Source organism: Pinus tabuliformis, chromosome 4_2 (genome assembly GCF_031772625.1).
Source record: "Pinus tabuliformis cultivar Carrire ecotype Pingquan chromosome 4_2, CPIR1, whole genome shotgun sequence".
NCBI lineage: Eukaryota > Viridiplantae > Streptophyta > Pinopsida > Pinales > Pinaceae > Pinus > Pinus tabuliformis.
Window position 1 is genome coordinate 384,375,660 of NC_142304.1, and position 22,913 is coordinate 384,398,572.

The 22,913-nt window shown below is 38.1% G+C and overlaps 1 pseudogene; it reads right to left on the reverse strand.

Annotated features, from left to right (window-relative positions):
• Positions 1 to 1,946, reverse strand: part of LOC149169549 (putative glutamate carboxypeptidase LAMP1) — a 46,937-nt pseudogene extending 44,991 nt beyond the window's left edge.
• Between the last annotated feature and the right edge of the window lie 20,967 nt (positions 1,947 to 22,913).

Genomic DNA, 22,913 nt, shown 5'->3' on the forward strand with positions numbered 1-22,913 from the left:
AAACATAGGGGAAAAGGATTGAATTACTTACTTAGAGATGCATATGTATCGAGTGGGTTGTAGTTGAACAACATTAACGTAATATACCTAGGGGAAAAGGATTGAGTTACTTACTTAGAGATGCATATGTTTAGGAATCAATATTTTTTTAATGGGTTAGGAATAAGATTTGCATTATTTATTTTTTCTTTCAGCCTCTTTGCTGCTAACGTATGGATAGGATGGAGGACATGTGCAAAGGTTAAAGTGAGCATGACAACAAAGGAAATAATGAGCACTGCTGTTATGGAACAATTTTTTTACATAAATAAGAATATTTTTCAAGGAAATTTATATATAAAAACAAACTTAATCACAATAATGAAATATTAGGCTCAAAAAGGATCTTTGAACATAATAAAACTATACTTAAAAAGGCCTTTAAACAAATAAACAAACTTTTTATATAATTAACAATGGAACATGGAAATTCAAGATTAAGGAGTTTTTATAATCTTAAAATTCGAGAAACAAATCTAGGATACTATTTCATGCTAGCCATCCAAAAATAAATATATCTTTATAAATAGAGGGGAGCACAATGGAGTTTCATTATTGTTACCTTAATACCTTGTATACCTCCATGTTATCTTTACAAATTCACCATAGTATAAGTTAGATGTATGCTAACAAAGATTAATAATAAATGAGTCATCAAAAATAGAATAGAAAATGATGATTTTTATAGATAAAATATATTTAACAGAGAGTAAGTTTTAATAAGATTACAGAGAGTTATAATAAAGATTTTAATATCATTTGAAAGAATTATAATGATGGGAACTGAAGTGAATCATTGATCTATTAAAAAAACATTTCTAATAACCAGATATATCATTATAATAAGTAAGAAAGTTTGATTATTAAATATTATTAAAGTTTGATTATTAATCAGCTTCGAACAACAATTTTAGCTTGACAAAAAAAAATAACCAGTTGGTGCAGGAGAGAGCGGCAGGAGAGAGTAGCAGCAAGAGGCCAAGGCTGACCTCGGTGAAAGTGGTCATGACCTCGTTATTCTGGAAATCCTTTCACAGTTTCTCTCCCAACCATATCACAAGTACATTTTACAAATTAACTAAGAGAATTTTTGTGTAGTAACATCCAATTTCTAATGGAAAAAATAATTTGTTAACTACAGCCATAAAATTATTGATGTCCATATGCAATCAAAATTAGTTGATCAACTCACTGTAAACTTTAGCCAGCACGGCACTGTAACACATATCCCCACACAAATTAGACATGCATAGTGAAAATACATAGACCTGAGCCAAAAGTCTGAGAGTGCCTTTTTTAACAGCACTTTGAAGGAGTTTGAAGGAGTCTGCGGGATTTTTTAAACAAAAATTTAAAAAGAAATTTTTATAATGCCAATTTAATTTATTTTCTATCCGATCGACCTCAAAACACTTCTTTATCTGCCCATCCTTCCCATTACACTACCACCAAAACAACGTGGATTCTATGATGGAAACCTTTTCATCTGTTTGAAATTCATATTTATGGGTACCAGTTAAAGTCCGCAATGATTTTTTTATCTTCCCCTTACATCACCGTCAAAACAACGTGGATTCTGTGATGGAAACCCTTTCATTTGTGTGAAATTCATATTTATGGGTACTATTTAAATTCTACAACGATTTTTTACCAAAACCAACGCTAAAGTCCACAACGACCCTCCCTAAATCCTCGACACTCTATAAAGAAACACATTCAATTCAGAGAAAAAATAAAAGAATTAGAGAAGGGAATCAAATATGGAAATCAAGAAAGTGTGGGTATAATATTGTGGAAAATAAAAAAAGTGTCATTCTTACCTGTTGCAGAAAATCAAGAAAGCAACACTGCATAAATGATGCCATCACCAAGAAATAAGCCACTGTATGAGAAGGAGGAAGAGCCATTGTCAGGGAAGGGGAATCAGCTGTGGGTCATTAGGGTAACGAAATAACTAAATGAAATAATGAAATTACAACTGCTTCGGATCATTCAACCGTGAAAATTCCTTGAATCGTCTAACATATGAAACCAATCACCCAAAACAGTACACGTGGCACATAAGAGAGTTCATTTCATAGAGTAACACCTTACGGCGTAATTAGATTGATTTTTAAATAGGGCTAACATTAGATTAACAATGTTAAATGTTAAATATTAACTTTTACATTTACGTTTATGTTTACGTTTATACGCGAGATCTACCCCATGGGTGCAATATTTATTTTATTTTTAATCTGAAATTACAAATAACTTTGAAAAATATATATAAATAACCAAAAGCAATTTTATATTAATTAAAATAAAATAAATTTCAATTAATTGAAAGTTAAAATAATATTATTTGAATGAAAAGTTGCTTTCTATTTTCAAAGAGATTAAAGAGATTTGTAATTATTTTATTTAATCCTTGAACTACAAATAACTTAATACTTTAATAATTTAAACTGCCCTAAATTTGGGGTTTTGGGTGATTTTTCCCTAAAACCTAGGGGTTATAGATCATCTTGCCTTGATAATTGGCAATGTAAAGGCATTGTTTTACATCTGGCACTGTTTCTACCAGGGTAACACCTATCCAAATCTCTGGGAGAATAAAATTGATCCAGATTGTGCGGCAGATCCATGTGTTTGGTGCCCCTGAAAACTGACATCTCAACCATCAGAGTGATTTCAGATTCTATCGGCATTGAACTAGTGACAACTAGTTGGGAACTAGAGAAAGAGAGATGCAGTGAGCTGGTGAAACCTGGAAAAAAACTAGTAGGTTTTTAGATTCGAAGTTCCTTGTAATGGAGACATGGTGGGTGCTTCACATGTTGGTTACATGTCTAGTAGTTCGAACTGTTGCCGACGGATCAATGGATGCCGAGGTTTCATCGAAAGTCGGTCTTTGACAAAGTTGAGGAAACCTTTGGATCCGATGCTCGATTACTCTCACATTGTTGTTGAGCTAAATCAAATATTCAACTTGCAGAATGATTGATCCAATCGTTACGAACTATGGAAAAGGTCAAGTATCTTGCTTCTTCGCCGATCCAGATACTATGTTAGATCTGGTGAGTAACTCTTAACAAAGTGTGAAAAATCATTTCGTAATTAATTTTATATTTTTTGGATTATTTCCATATTAATTTATTTTATTTTATTAGATTACGTTTATCATCTATATCTGGAAGATAACAATGGATGGTTCCAAACTTAGATTTGACATTTTTAATTATATATGTCTTCAAAACTTCGACCCAAAAAACCATTATCCATTTTCTCTTAAATGTGTTATTTTTTTTGGTTGAATTCAAATTGCAGATATCGACAAACATGGTTGTGAATGCAACTTTAGCAGCCATGGAAAAACACGTAGGAAAGCATGGCATAAAGGTTTATCATGTTGCTTCTTCGGTGGTAAATCCCATAACAATTCAAGAATTTAAAAAAAAAATATTTGAACATTTTAAATGTAATCCCTACATTGATGGCAAAGGAAACCTAGTAAAATTGTTGAAGCAATTGACCTGCATTAATACTATGGAGAATTATGGGCAGGATCTGGACACAATGGTTAGTTCACCAAAGAACTTAAGTTGCAAGGATACTCTTTGTTTCTTACTTGAAATTTTGATGAACATAAGTGGAATTTGAAAAGTTAAAAATTTACTCATGTAAATTTTATTCTGCATATAATTTTTGCATATAATCTTTGTTCAAGGAGTAGATTCATTATTTAATCTAAAGGGTTATTGATTCACCATAATTAAAAAAAAATACATAAAATGAATCATTGAAAACTGATAGTCATATTGCAGATAGCGGGGTTATCAAGAGCATCTATCAAGATCATCCACAAAATATATGTTACAACAGTTGAAGCACTTGGAAAATATCTACGAGCCATATGCATTCTATGAAGGAAGGTGAATTATGTGCAATGGAGATGAAATACAAATTTTTTGGTGTTGTATTGTTTTAAACATCTTGATTGGTAATCAAGCAATGTACATTAATAATTTTTTTAATATATTTGTGCAGATTCGATACAATTCAGAAAAATTGTTTCAAGAGCTCTTTGAAGATGAATGAGACAATTTCAGATTTGTGTGAAGATGAACAAGACAATTTCAGATTTGATGTTAAGATTATCGAGTGGAAAAATTACATCAGAAATATTCATATTCCCTGACTTGGTGAATATGTATGAGTGGATCACAATGGTTGCAATGGCTGACATCAATTTTCACTTCACTGGGTTCACTATTTTTGGGAGAGTGATGGGGGGTGTTGGAGCAGAAAGTTGTCCAGATATAAATGGAGGTTGTGCCAATGTGAATGTTGAACTCATTTCCCCCAGCAATGATCTCATTAATGATGTGTTTTCGAGTAGTATAGAAATATCAAGTCATATCAAATCCCACTAAATTTTTTTCAAAAAGGAAAGGCCATGATATTTTTCTCTCTTTGCCTTCGTTTGATACACAGAATAAGTTTGGAGATTCCTTAAGGATGAGTGTCTAAAGGACACAGTATCCCTCCATGAAATCGAACGTGAAGAAATGGAAAGAGCGGGCTCTGTGAGCCAATTGTTAAACAAAGGAAGAAGATACAAGGTCATACCTAATGTCGATCCTAGCTAGGATGGCACTACGCATGAGGTACAATGATTGAGGTTTATAGAGTATATTTTCTATGATATTCTCCTTCAAATACATGATTCTCATGTTCTCTTAATAGTTGTCCAAAGAGGCTCTCCAGAGATGGAGTTGGGCTTTGGAAATCTGGTAGTAGATGACATATTTTATGTCCCAAGTTATGATATGGATGGCTTAGTTGTTTCTTAGGGTAACCCTATTTTAGGTGTTCATGTACACCTTTATTCAGATGATTTCCATGAGGTGAAGTGCCCTCAAAGAAGCTCCTTGGCCAAATCAAGTGCTTTGTCATGCAATATCTAATGCATATGGGAAATTTGCTTTTAATTTTATTCCATGTGGAAAATAAAGGTTGTTTCCATTCTACAAGGGTGAGAATACAATATTTGATGTTTCACTTCAATCTATAGAGGTTCTTGTTGAGCACAGTCATGTTAATATATCTCAGCCATTTCAGGTCATAGGTTTCTAAGTTAGAGGACTTGTGGTGACTCCTAAAGGAGTCTATTTTGAAGGTGTTAAGATATTAGTTGATGGGCGAGAAAGAGCTACAACAGATGTCCAGGGATATTACAAACTTTATCATGCAATATCAACACGCTACACAATCAAGGCTGAGAAGGATCACTTTGAGTTTAGCAGTTTGGAGAATTTCATGGTTATGTCAAACATGGCTTCAATCCCAAAGTTAGAAGAAACACATTATAATATTTTTGGTTCCCTAAAATTAGTGACAAATGGATATTATGGAAAGCGTCAAGTTGGATTGACACATGGGCCAGACAATGTTAAGCCTCAACTAAAGAGGATTGATGATATGGGAAACTTCTGCTTCAAGGTTCAACCATGTTAATATCGAATATCCCCACTGACGACAACAACAAAACATGATTTTGGTTTTCAATTTTCACCATAACATATTGATGTGATAGTAACTAGACCAATGTTTGGCATTGAATTTATAAAGGCCCTTGTTGATATCCATGGATCAATGATATGCAAGGAAGGATGTGACTCTTTGGTTTCTATAACACTTACTTCTCTGGTTGTTGAACTCTAGGTTCAGAGAAGCTTAACTCTTTAAGTTTAAAAAATGAGAGCAGTGACTTCATATTTGAGAAAGTCCTACTTGGTGAATTGCATCTTGAGGTAAAACATGGACCTTCATTTGATTTGTTAGATTGGGATGATGACTGGTGTTGGGAGAGAAAGGTTATTGATGTCAATGTTGGTGTTTCTGATCATTCAGAGATAGTGTTTATCCAAAAAGGCTATTGGTTGCGTATTATGTCTACTCATCCTATGGCTTCTTACATCATATAGCCAAACAAAGAACCAATGAATTTGTTGATTGAGAAAGGATGGTAGCAAATCTGCTTAGAAGCTTCTCGTGTGCACATGCTTCATTTCTTGAACTTGTGCATTTTCTTTGGAATGTCTTCATTAGAATTCAATGTATTGAACCATAAGCCTATATATTTGACTGGTGAAAAATATCTACTGAGTGGTGAAATACATGTTGATTCAAGTTCTTATCCCAAAGCAAATGAGTTGTCTCGAAGCATTATTGTAGACATATGGAAAAAGGAGGGTGCATTTATAGATATGATCAATAATGTCAAACTTGTTTCAAGTGCTAATGGACCAAGCAACATTGTTGTATATTATTACACTCACTGGGCCAATCTTGAAGGTGAAATGGTCTTTGTTCTGAGAAAGGAATGCTAGTGAGAAAAATAGTTTTGAAAAGGTCAAGTTTTATCCAAGAAGTTGACACGTTGCTGTTAAAACTGATGGGTGCCAACCTCCTATTCCTTCTTTTGTGGGGTTCCTGGGAAAGTGCATTTAGGGTCATTACTTCCAACAATCCTAGGTGTTGACATTCAAATAATTGCTCAAAATGACAGTAGCAATGGTCTTCCGAAAAAGGGTGACTTGGTTCTTCAAACTTCGATAGGATCAGATGGTCTGTTTTTGGGTGGTACTTTTTATGATGATACTGAGTACTCTGTTGAAGCTTCCAAGGGATATCATTTAAAATCACTTGCATAGGACCCCTTTTGAAGCTTAGTTGTATGCTCATCCAATTTGATTGGACGCCCCACTCGACTAGCCTAACCATAAAGAATATTTGATTGTCAGTATTAGACCTTCTATGCACTCTCTGTGTTTGTGGTCCTCGGTAGAGGAATCACTGAATTTGCGTCAAACAACTGCTAGATATGGAAAAAACCTCTTCAATAAAATTTCTTCAAACTACAACCATGTAAGTCTAGATTTTACTATTACTTTCAATGCTTTACAATGAAACTGGTGTAAATGTAGGTTGTATGTGGATAAAATATAAACCACTATAAATGCAGGTTGTCTTGTATGTGTATGCAGGGGCATACATGATAAAATATTTGAGATTGAATGGGATACTGTTTAAATATATTCCATGCTCTATCTCAAGACTCAATATGCAATGTGGAAGTAATTTGACTTTACTGGAAATGGACTCATATCCCGATAATGCATACAATTTATTTGTGGACATATTGATTGAGATGATGGGGATCTTTAAATCATTAAAGGAGTTGGTCATATGTGTTGTGCCTTTGCTTAAAGAAATATGTATCTTCTCAATTTGTTGTTCAAGAGGCTTCCTAATCTCCAATGTTTGTTAATGGGTGACAACTTTATCTTGGTAAAAACAAAATTTCTTCTTTTCTTTTACATGTGCAATGAACAACATGTTTCAATGTTTAAGAATGTTTGCATTTGCTACTTAGTTGTTAGGCATAGCATAAAAAAAATTATACAAAGCATATATTGATGTAGCTTAGGCTGACTATTATGTTTTGTTTTATTATTATGTCTTGTTTGCAAATTTGGTATATCCAATAGATATAAAACAAAACCAAGTAACAACTTCGTTTCATATATATTCCTTAATGAAAATCTACACTACCTAAATTAAAAAAGTTAACCTGCTATAAGATGTGAAAAGACCATAAAATTATTCCATGGTTTTTTTACATGATGTTCATAATGAATATTTATGTCTTTTACCTTGTAAATGAGTGCAGAGTTGGCTTATTCTAGTTTTGAAATGCAATGCAGGAACTTTCAAAATATCCCATACCTTGACGTCTCAGATCCTTACTCTCTCATCTTTGTGTATACAGGTTATGTAGACATAACTGAATTTCATGATAGGGAAATCAGTGTATTAGGTTGTTTTCTTCAGAGCACCCCTACTCCAGAGATGATAGAACTTCATTTAATTGATGACTTAAATTATGATGATCCACAATATGTAAAATTTTTGAAGTAAATGTATTTGAATAGAGTTTCAAAGCAAGCAAGGATATTGGTATGAGAATCTTCTTTTTAAATACACGCTTCAAAATCTTTAAACCGTTCACCAGTAAAAAGGCTTTCGGGCTTCATTTATTTTATTTTTTTCTTTACAGAAGGGTATGATCAATGCAATTTGTATATGGATATGAGGATGTGGAAACCAGTGGAATGATGTGCTTAGTCTTGGGAAACATCCAGTATGGAAGAGGATGGCAGTCCCATGGAGTGGGTATGCGACATTTTTCCCGATTTTTATTTTGTTTATCATTCATTGTTTTTGCTGGTTCTAATAGTCATTTTTAATTATTTATCTTTTTTTCATTTATATCATTAACATTCCATGTTTCCCAGGCAAGGTAACATCTTCGATTGCTTTAGATGAGTAGCCTGTAGGATTAGGATGTTCCCAAAGAGTTTTGAACATTTGTCCAATATGCCTTGTTGATTTTGGATTGTCATTGTGTGTTATCACTTTAATTGTTATCTGGTTTCACATTTGATTAACAACGAAATTCCATGCTTTTATAAATAATTTGTATGTTAATTTTTAAAAGTATTTAAGAAATTTGTCTTCAGTAGCCACACTTCAAACAATGGATTTCACACTACTAGGTTTAAGGTTTGGGTTATGTATTTGGTTAAAATTTCCCAAGATTTATATCATATCTCAAGTGTCAGGTTTGGGTTATTTATTTGGTCAAAATTTCCCAAGATTTATATCATATCTTAGCCTTTTGAAATTCATGCATTCATTCAATTCAAATGTAACACATCACGACAAGGATGACCCCTATTAATCTCACAAACTCTGTTACTATGCTTCATGAATCATAATTCAAATGGACTCTGAATTTGGTTCTTTTCCTTGACTAAACAGTATTAAGCAAAATCCTCTCATTCAAACTCAACCCCAAGTCATACTCAAATTTTTGACATATGAATAGCATTGGCTTGGCAGAAAGTTTGACACCCAAGTCTTTGCAAATCAGACAATATTGTCCATTTAAAAAAAATGATCATATCCTTAAATTGTTAGCCCTTGGACTCCTTCATTAAAGAAAATATCATTCTATGATCTTGATAATTGGTTTATCAAAATGTGGATGGGGCGAAATATGAGTTAGGGAGTAGAGAAAGAATTTTTTCTTGACATTGCCTAGAATATTTTGAACTTTCGGGGGCACATCACGTGACACTACCATCACGACATGAACATTTTTTGGTAAAGTTCCACTGCAAGAGGCATCCACTGATTCACGTTCCTCAACCCATGACTGTAAAGATGATTCCTCCTCAACATTTTTCCTAGATGATGATAATGATATATAGTCCTTATTATCATAAGTATGGATTTTCTTTCTTCAACTCTGCTCCACCTTCCCCCTCCCAATTGTATATAAGCATCAATTTCTCTTGCATGCTTCCCCTTGATTGCAAAGTTATACCCATACCTGGAATCCTCATCTTGATCTTGGTTCTTATGCTTCTCTTCTTCTTCTAAGCTAAGCAATCAGAAAAACATGTTGAAGTGTCTTCACGAATCTTATTCCTTTGACTCCAACAAGGAAACACCTTCAGCTCTTGACAATAACTTGCATATTACCTTAGTTGATCTGCCTCCTATAAGTTGGACCAAGGTTGTAAGAAAGAAAGGCAAGAAGAGTCATTCCGAAAAAAATCCCCAAGTTGAGTGATGTTGTACGATTTTTCTATTCAATGTTAGTTTCTTCTTCAAGTCTATATCAAAGCCTTTAGATGGGCAGTTGCTATCTCTATGTAATCGTGTTTTCTAATAATAGAAAGTATCAATTTACGAAAAAAGAGAGTATGATGTTATGTTGTTTCTCACATTATTTGCATCCCCACTTTTATGATTAGGAACCTTTTTGATAAAGGCCTATTGGGTTACTTAAATAATTTGAATGAAATGCTTCAAAGAAAGTTGAACATGATTTTTATAGTTTTAATTTCATTAAGGTTCGAGTCCAACTAAGCGTTAGTGGGTTATCAATGGCTATCATAGTTAACAATTAAACCACTTTACATTTAAATATTCTAGAATTTGGAAAAACATAAATTTTATAAACTTTTCCTTGGAATGTTGACATCACTTCAATGTTAATTAGTAAATATCATTAACCATGGTCAACATAGTTAGACCTCTTCATTGGGCCATTTCATCTATTAAATCATAAAAATATAAATTTCATCAGTAAAATAATTATTAATTATTTATATATATATAAAAAAGTCATTTTGAAACATTTCCCTTAATGCATTTTTCATAAAATCCTTAATACATTTTCCATAAAGAATAATATATTTACATGGATCGAGGATGATCAGGATGAGGAGGAGCTCTGCAGCTTAGGGTTTCAGGTAAGGTTTACAGCATCTGATTCTCTCTGAACTTCGACGGACCTGCAGAAACTCAGCATCTCTGGCAACCACACAACCTAGCCTTCAGATCCACTGATATGGATCCCCTTCTGGGGGAGGACGCAGAACCTCCCCCGAGAGGCAACAGCACGATATAGATCCGCAATGGGACTTAAAGGGATTTTGACATGGCAGAGCCCATTAGCACTGCAAAGCAGACTGACCCAATAGAGCAAGGGAAACAAAAAGTACCACAGGACACAAAGGCACTGCCTCAGACTCAGCAGCAAGACAATCTGACATTGAACAGAGAGGTCCCCAAAGCTACCTCGGCCACCTACAAACCTATCGCAGAAAAGTGACCCAAGATAGAACTACCTGGTCACCGAATCAATGCTCAAATCCAATTTATGAAGGACCACGCTCTCATAGGGAAATTTATCAGTTTCTGGCCAACAGAGAAAGCCCTGCAGGGATAGGTTGCAGCCAAATGGAAACCTAAAGGACATGTAACCCTGCAACTCAGATCCAAAGGCTTCTTTACGGTTGTCTTAAACTGCATAGAATATCGTAACAGAGTTCTAGATGGTGGCCCCTATTTCTTCAACTCCGCAGGCTTGTATCTTAGAGACTGGATAGAAAGATTCAATCTGGACACAGAGGATTTCAGTTGGGTGCCTATTTGGATCTGCCTGTATTCCCTTCCATTAGAGTACTAGGATGAAGAATCTCTAAAATACATTGGAAATGGTCTAGGCGACTTCATAAAGATAGTCGAAGAAACAAAACTAAGAAGGTATACTTCCTATGCTCGCGTCTGTGTCTATATGCATCTAGACAAGGCACTTCCAGACTCAGTAAGTCTATATCACGATGATTTTGAATGGATTTAGCCTATAGACTATGAACATGCTCCTTTTAGATGTAGAAAATTCCATGCACATGGTCATCGTTTTCGTGACTTCCTCCTAAACGTAAACCCCAAAACCAATACCACCTCAGAAAAACTGATGAGGAAGGATTTACTAAAGTCAACACTAGGAAAAAGCACCACAAAAAGACCGCTTCAGGATCCAAAAATCCCACAGCCAACTCAACCATACCCTCCACTAGCAATAGATTTGACATCTTAGCTCAATCAGCTTTAAATTACTCCGAACCCTCCACCCGTAACGAAGATATACTCGAGCCATCAAGCACTAGGAAATACGTGAAGCCATCTCAGACCCTGACAAGCCCTACATCCAAGCCCACCAAAGAATCCAAATCGAGGAACAATGGAATGGAAATGGATATCTTTCTCCAAGAACCAATTCATTCAAATGACTTAGTAGCAGGAAGCAGTGAGCCCAAACATATGGAAGAGGAACCTAAAAGTATTGACATTGCGGATCTAGACATATTCAGCCTTGAGCAAGCCTGTAGAAGGAAAGAGTTTGATAAAATCCCAGATAGACAACTACAAACTCTGGAGGTAATCCTTTCTAGAGCACATCAGAATCAAACTCTAGGGATTCAACCGGGCAGTCAATGGGATGGGAAAAACCTCCCCAAAGATACCAAGAAACGAGGAAGAAAGACAGATCTGCAAAGAACCATCATCATCGAGGAAATGTTGGTGGAGTCAGGAAGATATTCCAAGTTAACAAGTACTACAGGCTGCTACCCAATCTTGAACCATGAAGCTCACATCTTGGAACTTAAGAGGGTTAAACAACCCTGTGAAGTACAGAATGATCAAAAACATGATACAACAGGAGAAACCTCACATTTTCTTCATGCAAGAGACAAAATGTAACAGTGATACCCTCGGCACCATTCTCTCAAAAGCCTAGCCAGGAAGCCAGTCAGTAGCAGTGGACGCTTCGGGAGCTTTAGGGGGACTGGCAATAGCAAGGGATACACAAGCTATTTCGCTCACTGATTTTCATGTGAATCATAATCTCATTCAAGCAATTTTTCATATTATTGGGACCAATATTCATGGACATCTCACCAATGTCTACTTCCCTCAGGACGTTGCGAACAAATTGGCATTGTTGAACACAATTGCAAGGATCAACTCCACCAGAGCCCATCCTCTTTGGATTGTAGGGGGTGACTTCAATATGATCACTAAGCTTGAAGAAAATAATGGAGGCCAGGTCAGACTAGAAATGGAAAGCAGCCACTTCAAGGATTTCATACAAAATAACTGGCTCATCGATCTTCCTTTTAACAATGGAATGTACACCCAGAACAATAAAATATCAGGCTCACAGCAAATAGCCTTGTGGCTGGATCGCTTCTTGTTATCTGATAATGCAATTCATGTAGGAGGAGATTTTACTGCCTCAATATTTTAGCTTTCGGGGTCATATCACTGACCCATATCATTGCGATGGCAAAGAACTAGCAACTCCATAAGGAGACCCTTCCGCTTTGAAGCATTTTGGCTTACCCACCCAGATTTCAGTACTATGGTCATCTCTGTTTGGAAAAGTTTCATACCCCTAGAAGGATAAAAAATGTATCAACTTCAACAATAGCTTAAACATATCAAAGCACATATCAAGCAATGGAATCAAATGACCTTCGGAAATATATTTCAAGCCCAAAGAGCTCTAGCACAAGAAATGATGGAAATTCAGCAACAAATAATTACTGACCAAAGGACAGAAACTTTGGTCGAAAAAGAATAGAACCTTCAGAAGCAACTGGATGAAAGAAGAAAGCAAGAAGAGATCCTTTGGAGGCAGAAATCCAGAGTAAAATGGCTAAAAGAGGGAGAGCGGAACACAAAATTCTTTCACAACACCACCATTCAAAGAAGAATGCACAACAACATCACACAAATACAGAATTAACAGGGAGAAAGGATGGAACAACACGTTGATACTGAAAGAGAGTTACTCCAACATTTCAAAAACGTTCATCAGGAACCACAAATCAACAGACAACCAGCAATAGAATGGATTCTCCAGCATTTTCCTAAAATCATCACGGAAGAACATAATCAATTACTCCTTAGACAGGTTACTATACCAGAAGTTGAAACAACAATGAATCAACTCAAAGAGGGGAAAGCTCTTGGACCACATGGATTCACCTCCAACTTCTTTCATAAATTTTGGGATCTCATCAAAGTGGATGTTTGGCAGGTTGTGGAAGAATCTCGAACTTTGCATTGGTTGCTTCCATCTCTAAATGCCACCTTTATTGCACTCATACCTAAAGAAGAGCATTCTATAACTCTGAACAAATTTAAGCCAATAGCTCTCTGCAATGTTATCTACAAAGTCATATCCAAAGTCATCACCTCCCACCTGAAACCGTTGCTTCCCATGCTAATATCGCCAAAACAATCGGGATATGTAGAAGGACGACAAATCATTGACGGAATCATCCTCACAAATGAGATCATTGATTCTTTAAAGCACAGCAAAAAAGCATGTATTCTTCTCAAAATTGATCTCTCAAAGGCTTTTAACAAATTAAGTTGGATATACATGCAAAGAATGCTTACTGCCTTTGGTTTCACTCCTACCTGGGTCAGATGGGCAATGAATTTGGTCTCCTCCACTTTTTTCTCTATTTTACTAAATGGTATTCCCTCTTGTCCTTTCCATCCCTCAAGAGGCATTCGCCAAGGAGACCCTTTCTCTCCCTTTCTTTTTGTGTTAATGGCTGAAGGGCTATGACGTCTAATAAAGAATGCTCTTCATACTCAGCAGATCAGAGGCATCTCTATCCATGACTCCCCAACTATCACTCATCAACAGTTTGTAGATGAAAACATGTTGTTTGGGCACCCTTCAATTCAAGAAGCTTTTAAATTTAAATCTCTGCTTGATGAATATTTGGAAGCATCTGGAGCCAGCATCAACACTACAAAATCCCAAATCTTATTTTTTCACACTCCCCACTCCACTCAATTCTCTATATCTCGTATCCTTGGATTCTCTAAAGCCTCCCTTCCCTCAAAGTATTTAGGCTCCCCATTAACTGATTCAGCTATTAAACATGCCTCATGGCATTTTCTCCTCGAAAAGCTTAAAGCCCGCCTTTCTTCCTGGACATATAGAGCCCTTAATATGGCTAGTAGTATGGTGTTGGTTAAGGCCATTTTACAATCAATGCCTCCATATCTTTTCTCTGTGTTAGCAGCACCAAAATGGGTGCTTAAAAGAATCAAAAATTTGCAATGTAACTTTCTATGGGGATCCTCAAGCCAAAATAGAAAATGGGCATTGGTTAAATGGACGATAGCTTTCCTCCTTAAAAAATATGGAGGGACGGGTCTCCATGATCCTGAACATAGAGAAGCTGTTATGGGAGAAAGGATATGGTGGAAATTGTTGGCATTATGATTCAGGTGTTGTCCTTGATGGCAAACCCATTCAGGTGATAAATCAAGAAGGACGCAGGAAATATGTTCAGCAAGTGCGTCCCCGCAGGTATACCATACAGAACCCGCGTCCAGGGACGCAGGCCAGCCGTTCAGGAGGTGCGTCCGCCCAGTGCACACATTTCAAGGCAGAGAAAAGCACGTGGGGGTTTCTTGTGTGGTATCTAGCCGACGGTTTTGTGTTTCTATGGTGTCGGCTCGTGGTTTTGTTCCATGTTTTGGGGAGAAGCTTGCCTATATAAAGCAAAGGAGTTCATTTGGATTAGGAATCATCTTGGTTGAATATCTTTTGGTGAGATCTAGTCCAGATCTATGAAGGCGAATCTTCTAATGGACTGTGATCTCTATGGCGCATGATCAGATCTGTGGATCTGAGTGTTTGGGTTGGTTCTGAAGTCCTCATATCTTTTATATCTAAAGGGACGCAGGTTCAGTGAAGGGAAAGTGCGCCGGGACGCAGTACAGTAAAGGCTCAGGTGCGTCTCTGAGGCAAAGGACGCGGCGCGACTGTGTTATTGGGTGCGTCTCTGAAGCAAAAGACGCGGCGCGATAGTGTTTCTGGGTGCGCCGGTCGCAGCAAAGCATAGAGGAACAGTGCGTCGGCACGCAGAACAGTGGAAGGTAGACTGTGTCCAGTCGCAGGTCACAGAAAGAAAATATGCGTCCCTGTCTTAAGATGATCTGTTGACTGTATATTTCTGTTCATAAAGTGTTCTGGGTTATTTCTGTAATTACTGATCTGATATCTGTAGTGGACTGTATCGGTTGTATACTTGTTGATCATTTGATTCTTCATGAAAAGAAGTAGGGGGTTGTAGCTCCCTTCCAGGAGAGACTGGAAAACGAGAGAGAGTTGTAGCTCTCTGCAGGTTGCAGCCTGCGTGCTGGTAAAGGACTGCACCAGTACAAAATCATTGTAAAAAGAATTTCTTGAAAGAAGATAGAGACATATTGCAGCAGGTGGTTTTCTCCCGCATTGGGTTTCCACCTTACATCTTGTGTTCTTTGGTGTGACTGTCTATTTTCTTTATTCATGCTCATTATTTTATGGTACTGATATGCAAGAATAATTCAAAAGATCAAATAAGGAAGATTTGGTAAATTGCTTGATAATACTGATTCACCCCCCCTCTCAGTATTATTTCCAACAATTGGTATCAGAGCCAAGTTCTTCAGAGGAAGCTTGATCGCTTGAAGGAAAAGATCCATCAAATGGCTAATCCAGAAAGAGAGGCACACATCAGGCCACCAGTCTTTGACGGGAACAATTTTACTCACTGGAAGATAAGAACCACTGCATATCTACAGTCGCTTGGAGCAGAAGTTTGGGGAATCGTAGAAGGAGGATACAAATTCCCATCAGCAACTCCTACAGATCCAGCAGAGAAAAAGCAATATGAGCTCAATGCCAAAGTAGTTACTGTCCTATTGAGTACTTTGACTCAATCAGAATTTATGAAGATCATGCATCTCAAATCAGCTAAGGAAATATGGGACAAAATCGTTACAAGCTACGAAGGAGATGATCAGGTAAAAATAGCAAAGCTTCAAACTCTCAGAATCCGGTATGAAACTCTTAAGATGCGAAGTAATGAAAGCGTAGCTAATTATTTCCTGCGTATGGATGAGATTGTGAATTGTATGAGGGATCTAGGTGAAGAATTTGAGGAAGTTGTCCTAGTTCAAAAGGTTTTGAGATCTCTGTCTACTAAATTTGATTCTAAAGTATCTGCCATAGAAGAAAAGGAGAATGTGCGGAAAATTACCATGTCACAGCTTCACGGGATCTTAACTGCTTTTGAAATGCGACAAGAGGTACCACCAGAGGCCGCATTCGAAGTGTCAGAGGAAGAAGATGAGGTAAATTTTGTCAAGAATCTTGAACGGGGAACTGGACGATTCAAAGATAAGCTACCTTTCAAATGTTTTCTATGTGGTAGAGTTGGTCACTATGCTGCTAGATGTCCTCATAACAAAGGAAAGATATATGAAGAAGATGGTAGAAGCTATTATACCCATATTAAAAGTTCATTAAATGATAGTGAGGATATTAGAAGTCTCATGGCACATAAGAAGAAGAATGCTTCATCCAATAATAGCGAGGATATTAAAAGTCTCATGGCACATGAAGAGAAGAATGCAGAAACTGAAGAAGTTGCCAAACTAAAAGAACTATTGGAGACAGAAACCAGGGTAAGGGAGAGATTGCAGGATATAGCAAAAGATCAGAGCACAACTATTCAGAGACTTGAATCAAAGATCCTCTCTCTAAAAGAAGATCTTGAAGATCAAGAACATGAAGTGATCAAACTAAAGCGACAAGTGGAAGAAGGGAGAAAAGCTGAAGAAAACCTAAGGAAGCAGTATCTGAAAAAGGAAGAACAACATCAGGTTGAGGTAAATATCTTGAAAGGTAAACTAGAAGAAAAGGATAAGCTCTTACGATTTCAAGATAGTTCTAAAGTCTTGGATGATATTCTTAATAGTCAAAGATCTCCTGCTATCAAGACTGGTCTTGGTTTTCATGAATATGTTGAAGGTGAATCTAGTTCACAAGGTGAAGCAAGAAACTCTAATGAGAAATCTGAAGTGCTCAAGGAACAACCAAGGAAAGAAATTTCTCAAGGAAGATCCTTTACTCCTAACTATGGACGTGATAGACGATTATTTCCTCCACTGAATAATGTTGAATGTTATGTATGTCATAATCTTGGACATGTTGCAGCCAGATGCAGAAGTAGAATGGTTCAAGAAAGATCATCGCATCCCAGGTATTTCAGAGGGTATTGCTTTGCTTGCAATGCATATGGACACAAAGCAATTGATTGTGATAGAAGGAACATGAAAAATATAAGGTGTTATACATGCAACAACTATGGGCATAAAGCAAGGGAATGCAGGAGCAGATTTCAAAATTCAAGACAAGGGGACCATACATCATCACAGTTGCAGGAATTGAAGAAGACAGAGACAGAAAGGTGTGGGATAACTCAGTCAACTGACATAACAGACACAGGGGAATCTGAAAGTGATGAAATTCAGTATTCCATCCTGCATACGCTGATATAATGAAGACAAGACGCGTATATACGCGAGTTACAGGCTGAAAAGTCGCGTATATGGAGAAAGGGCAGCAGAACAGACCCAGGTTCAGTCATGGTTGGCTCAGGCTCAGGGGGAGCAGAACAGACTCAGGAAATGGTTCAGACATGGTTGGCTCACACTCAGGGGGAGAATATTCTTCAAATAATGCATTGTTGGCATTATGGTTAGAAGTTGTTGATAAAGTCTTGGTCTAGATATTTCATCACTATGTCATGTATCTCTTTTATGATGTCAAGGTCATGTAACGGCCTATGTTGGTTTCCCCACTATGCCTGGGATGAATGATGAAATGTTCATGTATTATCATGTATCTTCACATGGTTAGGTGGATGAGTCAATATTGGTATATCCCCACTAGGTTGGGTGATGAATGTATGTTGAGTCTTTTGGTGATAGGAAGGTCTTCTATGATGTATAAGTCTTTGTTCTTCTTGAAGATCATCTTTTGCAGATCTTGCCTATAGTCAAAGGGGAGAATGAACAGCACAATTCAGCAAGAGCAGGATGGATAGATTGGTACACTTTGGCATACACAAAGGGGGAGCACATAATGCATTGTTGGCATTATGGAAAAGGAGATCTTGGAAATAGCTGCAATATGTCTCTATCTCCTTCATGATGGATTTCTGGTTACAGATCTGGAGATGCATGAGCATAGGGGGAGCATACCCTTTGCCCTTGATGTCAAAGGGGGAGAATGAAGCTGAAGATTATGTGGTTGCCATCAAGTCCAAAGGGGGAGATTGTTGGCATTATGATTCAGGTGTTGTCCTTGATGGCAAACCCATTCAGGTGATAAATCAAGAAGGACGCAGGAAATATGTTCAGCAAGTGCATCCCCGCAGGTATACCATACAGAACCCGCGTCCAGGGACGCAGGCCAGCCGTTCAGGAGGTGCGTCCGCCCAGTGCACACATTTCAAGGCAGAGAAAAGCACGTGGGGGTTTCTTGTGTGGTATCTAGCCGACGGTTTTGTGTTTCTATGGTGTCGGCTCGTGGTTTTGTTCCATGTTTTGGGGAGAAGCTTGCCTATATAAAGCAAAGGAGTTCATTTGGATTAGGAATCATCTTGGTTGAATATCTTTTGGTGAGATCTAGTCCAGATCTATGAAGGCGAATCTTCTAATGGACTGTGATCTCTATGGCGCATGATCAGATCTGTGGATCTGAGTGTTTGGGTTGGTTCTGAAGTCCTCATATCTTTTATATCTAAAGGGACGCAGGTTCAGTGAAGGGAAAGTGCGCCGGGACGCAGTACAGTAAAGGCTCAGGTGCGTCTCTGAGGCAAAGGACGCGGCGCGACTGTGTTATTGGGTGCGTCTCTGAAGCAAAAGACGCGGCGCGATAGTGTTTCTGGGTGCGCCGGTCGCAGCAAAGCATAGAGGAACAGTGCGTCGGCACGCAGAACAGTGGAAGGTAGACTGCGTCCAGTCGCAGGTCACAGAAAGAAAATATGCGTCCCTGTCTTAAGATGATCTGTTGACTGTATATTTCTGTTCATAAAGTGTTCTGGGTTATTTCTGTAATTACTGATCTGATATCTGTAGTGGACTGTATCGGTTGTATACTTGTTGATCATTTGATTCTTCATGAAAAGAAGTAGGGGGTTGTAGCTCCCTTCCAGGAGAGACTGGAAAACGAGAGAGAGTTGTAGCTCTCTGCAGGTTGCAGCCTGCGTGCTGGTAAAGGACTGCACCAGTACAAAATCATTGTAAAAAGAATTTCTTGAAAGAAGATAGAGACATATTGCAGCAGGTGGTTTTCTCCCGCATTGGGTTTCCACCTTACATCTTGTGTTCTTTGGTGTGACTGTCTATTTTCTTTATTCATGCTCATTATTTTATGGTACTGATATGCAAGAATAATTCAAAAGATCAAATAAGGAAGATTTGGTAAATTGCTTGATAATACTGATTCACCCCCCCTCTCAGTATTATTTCCAACAGAAATGACTATCAGTTCCACACACCTTGGGAAACACTATGGACTGCCAAATATGCAAATAACAGGTTGCCAGATGAATTAATCAGACTTCTTCCCACTGAAAAGGGCTCCCTAATCTAGAATGCAGCAAAACAACATAGCAATATGATACAGAAGCACAGTTTCTAGGAAATCAGAGATGGCCGTAATGCTCAGTTCTAGGTTGACTCTTGGCAACAAAGACCATGGCTTAGCAATTTATCTAAACCTCCACATATAGAGGATTGGGAAATGCAACAGGGGGAAACAGTGAATCAACATTGGACTCTAGCCCTCAATCAAGGATATAGGCAATGGCTAAATGCAACACAAATAATCCGACAAGGAACAGAGAAAATCCATAATGAGCTTAACACAAAACTCATGAACAGGAAAAGCAGATTCTCAGACAAGAAGGATATCCTGAGATGGGGATATACACCACGTGGTACTTACACTACAAAGGAGGCGTACAATCTCTTGATTTTCGATCAGGATGGAAAAGACCCAATGTGGGACAAAATCTGGTCTCCGATTATTTGGCCCAAGATCTCAACATTTCTCTAGCTGCTATGTCAAAATAGGATTCTCACTTGGGACAATCTGAGGAAGAAAAGCTTAAATGGGCCCTCTCGATGCCCCAATTGCAACCAACAGGAAGAGACAATCCAGCATCTCATGGACACATGCCACGTTGCCAATAAACTATGGGAAAAAATTGAATTCAGATGTCAAAAGAGGGGTAGAGTACTAGAGGATATTACAAACACCATTCGAAACTGGATAATCGATCCTTACAAGAGTAGATTGCTAAACTCTCTCTGGAAAATTATTCCAGGCCTACTTGTATGGACTTTATGGAAAGAAAGAAACAAGCGCATTTTTAAGAATCAATGCACTCCTCTAGATACCATATGGAATAATTTTTGCAGCAATCTATAGGAAACCTTGGCTCTTCAAAATTGGCATGAAGAGGACTTACCTACCTTACCTCAGGAGAAGAACATATGGGAGAATTGGCATCTTTGCATCTCCCAAACCCATGAGCACTCCAACAACCTCTATCAAAATTCCAATGCTCCAAGTCAATGGCAACCTCTTTCCCAAGGAATGCTACAATTAAATTTTGATGGAGCCTCCAAAGGCAACCCAGGTAAGGTAGGTTATAGAGGAATCTTCAGGGATCATGAAGGCATACCTCTCTTGATATTCTATGGATCAATAGGATGAGACACAAACAACTCAGCGAAATTATAAGGACTATGGCAGGGACTGTACTTGGCTCAGCAACATAGTTTTTTTCCTATAATAATTGAAGGAGGCTCACAAATCCTTAGCACCATATCCAATCAAATTCTCCAAGGTACACCTGTCCACAAAGTAGCCAGCAGCTGGAGATTCGTGGCACGTTTAGAGCTCATAGAAAAATGACTCTTAACCAATAGAGCAATCACATTTCAACATATCAAACGGGAAGGCAATAAAGTGGCAGATCTCCTCGCAAATCTAGGTGTGGATAGTGAACGAGTTCTAAACGCTGGTTCGCTTAACATTTTAAATGACAGCTCTCATTTACAGGAATCCATCAATCTAGTGTGGAGAGATGCAGAATTCCCAGATGTGGGTGGTTAATCGCGCTGGTACAATGCAACTAATCTGGGCTGGCAAGTGGCGTGGCCACATGGCCACCCACACTTCCACCCAGAAGCCCACTGCCATAATTAATGGTGTTTTAATGCTGTGTGAAAGCCAAAAAAATTTAATGTTGTGTGAAGGCCAAGGATACCTCACACTGTTCCATAAGATGGCAATTTTGGATCGCCTTCCCCCCGTCCTGCCTCCTTTGGCCTGTAACTGCCTCCCCGCTACTGCAGAGTTGAGTTCTCGCATGACTACAGGGAGAAGGTGCCAGATCCTTTGTTGCATTGAAATGGTTGAAGGTGCCCACTTCTCGCATAACCTGATTTATTGTTCAAGAACTGCTGCTTCAACCCTGAATTCTGCTTCTGACAATCGAATTCCCCATTCTCCTGCCTCCACTGGTCATTCCATCCCTCATCCTACTCCTCCAAGCACCCGTCGAACCAATTCCAACCAGATCACTATGCCTCATTTGCAGCACAGGATGAGATGTAGAAGGGGTAGCAGTAGAGGCAGAGCACCTCGGCCTCCCTCGTTGTCCCTCTCTGCTTCGACTCTTACGGATTCCTCCTCGCCCTCAACAACTGCTCACTTCATGGGTCAGTATCCCACCACCCGCAGTGGTAGGGGGCGTGCCTAGACGGCCAGCTATAAGCATGCTGCAGACGCCCAACAACCTCCTGATGACTCTAACCCAACGATGCATCCTTGCCATTATACCCAGTTCCAGTTTTATTGTACGTTGGAGCACCTGTGCATTATAGCTACCATTTCTATTGCCTTCAGAGAGGAGCCACAAAGCTCTGTCGACCCAGAACGCATCATTCAGGAAAGGATCGGCACTAGCAGACAGAAAACTCCTGGTAGCAGCTCGGGGACTCACAAAACTCATGGTGAAGCTCTGAACCAGACGGACGCAGCTCAGGTACACAACACTCCAGGCGACAATGCGAAGATGGAAGCCATGATGAGCGGGCAACAACACGATGAAGATATGGATTCCTACAGGTGTCTCATTGTGGAGGAACCTCTGCCACCTACTAACACCTAATAGGCCAAGGTCTTTTTCTGGTCCGTTTTGAAGTTTTGTTAAATTTGATGTCAATTTTGTTGTTTTGGTCAAAAAAATCTACTACAATGTTATTAAAGGTTGGTTCCCCTGCATGGGTAGCTCAATCCTCGAATTTTGGATTGGTTTCCCCTCTAAGGGCAGTGATTTTTAGTTACTGTTGGTTTAAACATGGTAAAATCTGAGACAGGATCTGCAGAGGATGGTGCCTCCATATATTATTATTTTTTGTTTCATTAATAGATTTAGTCATATTTAGAAAAAAAAAAATACATTTTCCATAAGATCCATTTAAATATGTTATCACTTATTTCACATATATCTCATTAAATGGAAAAG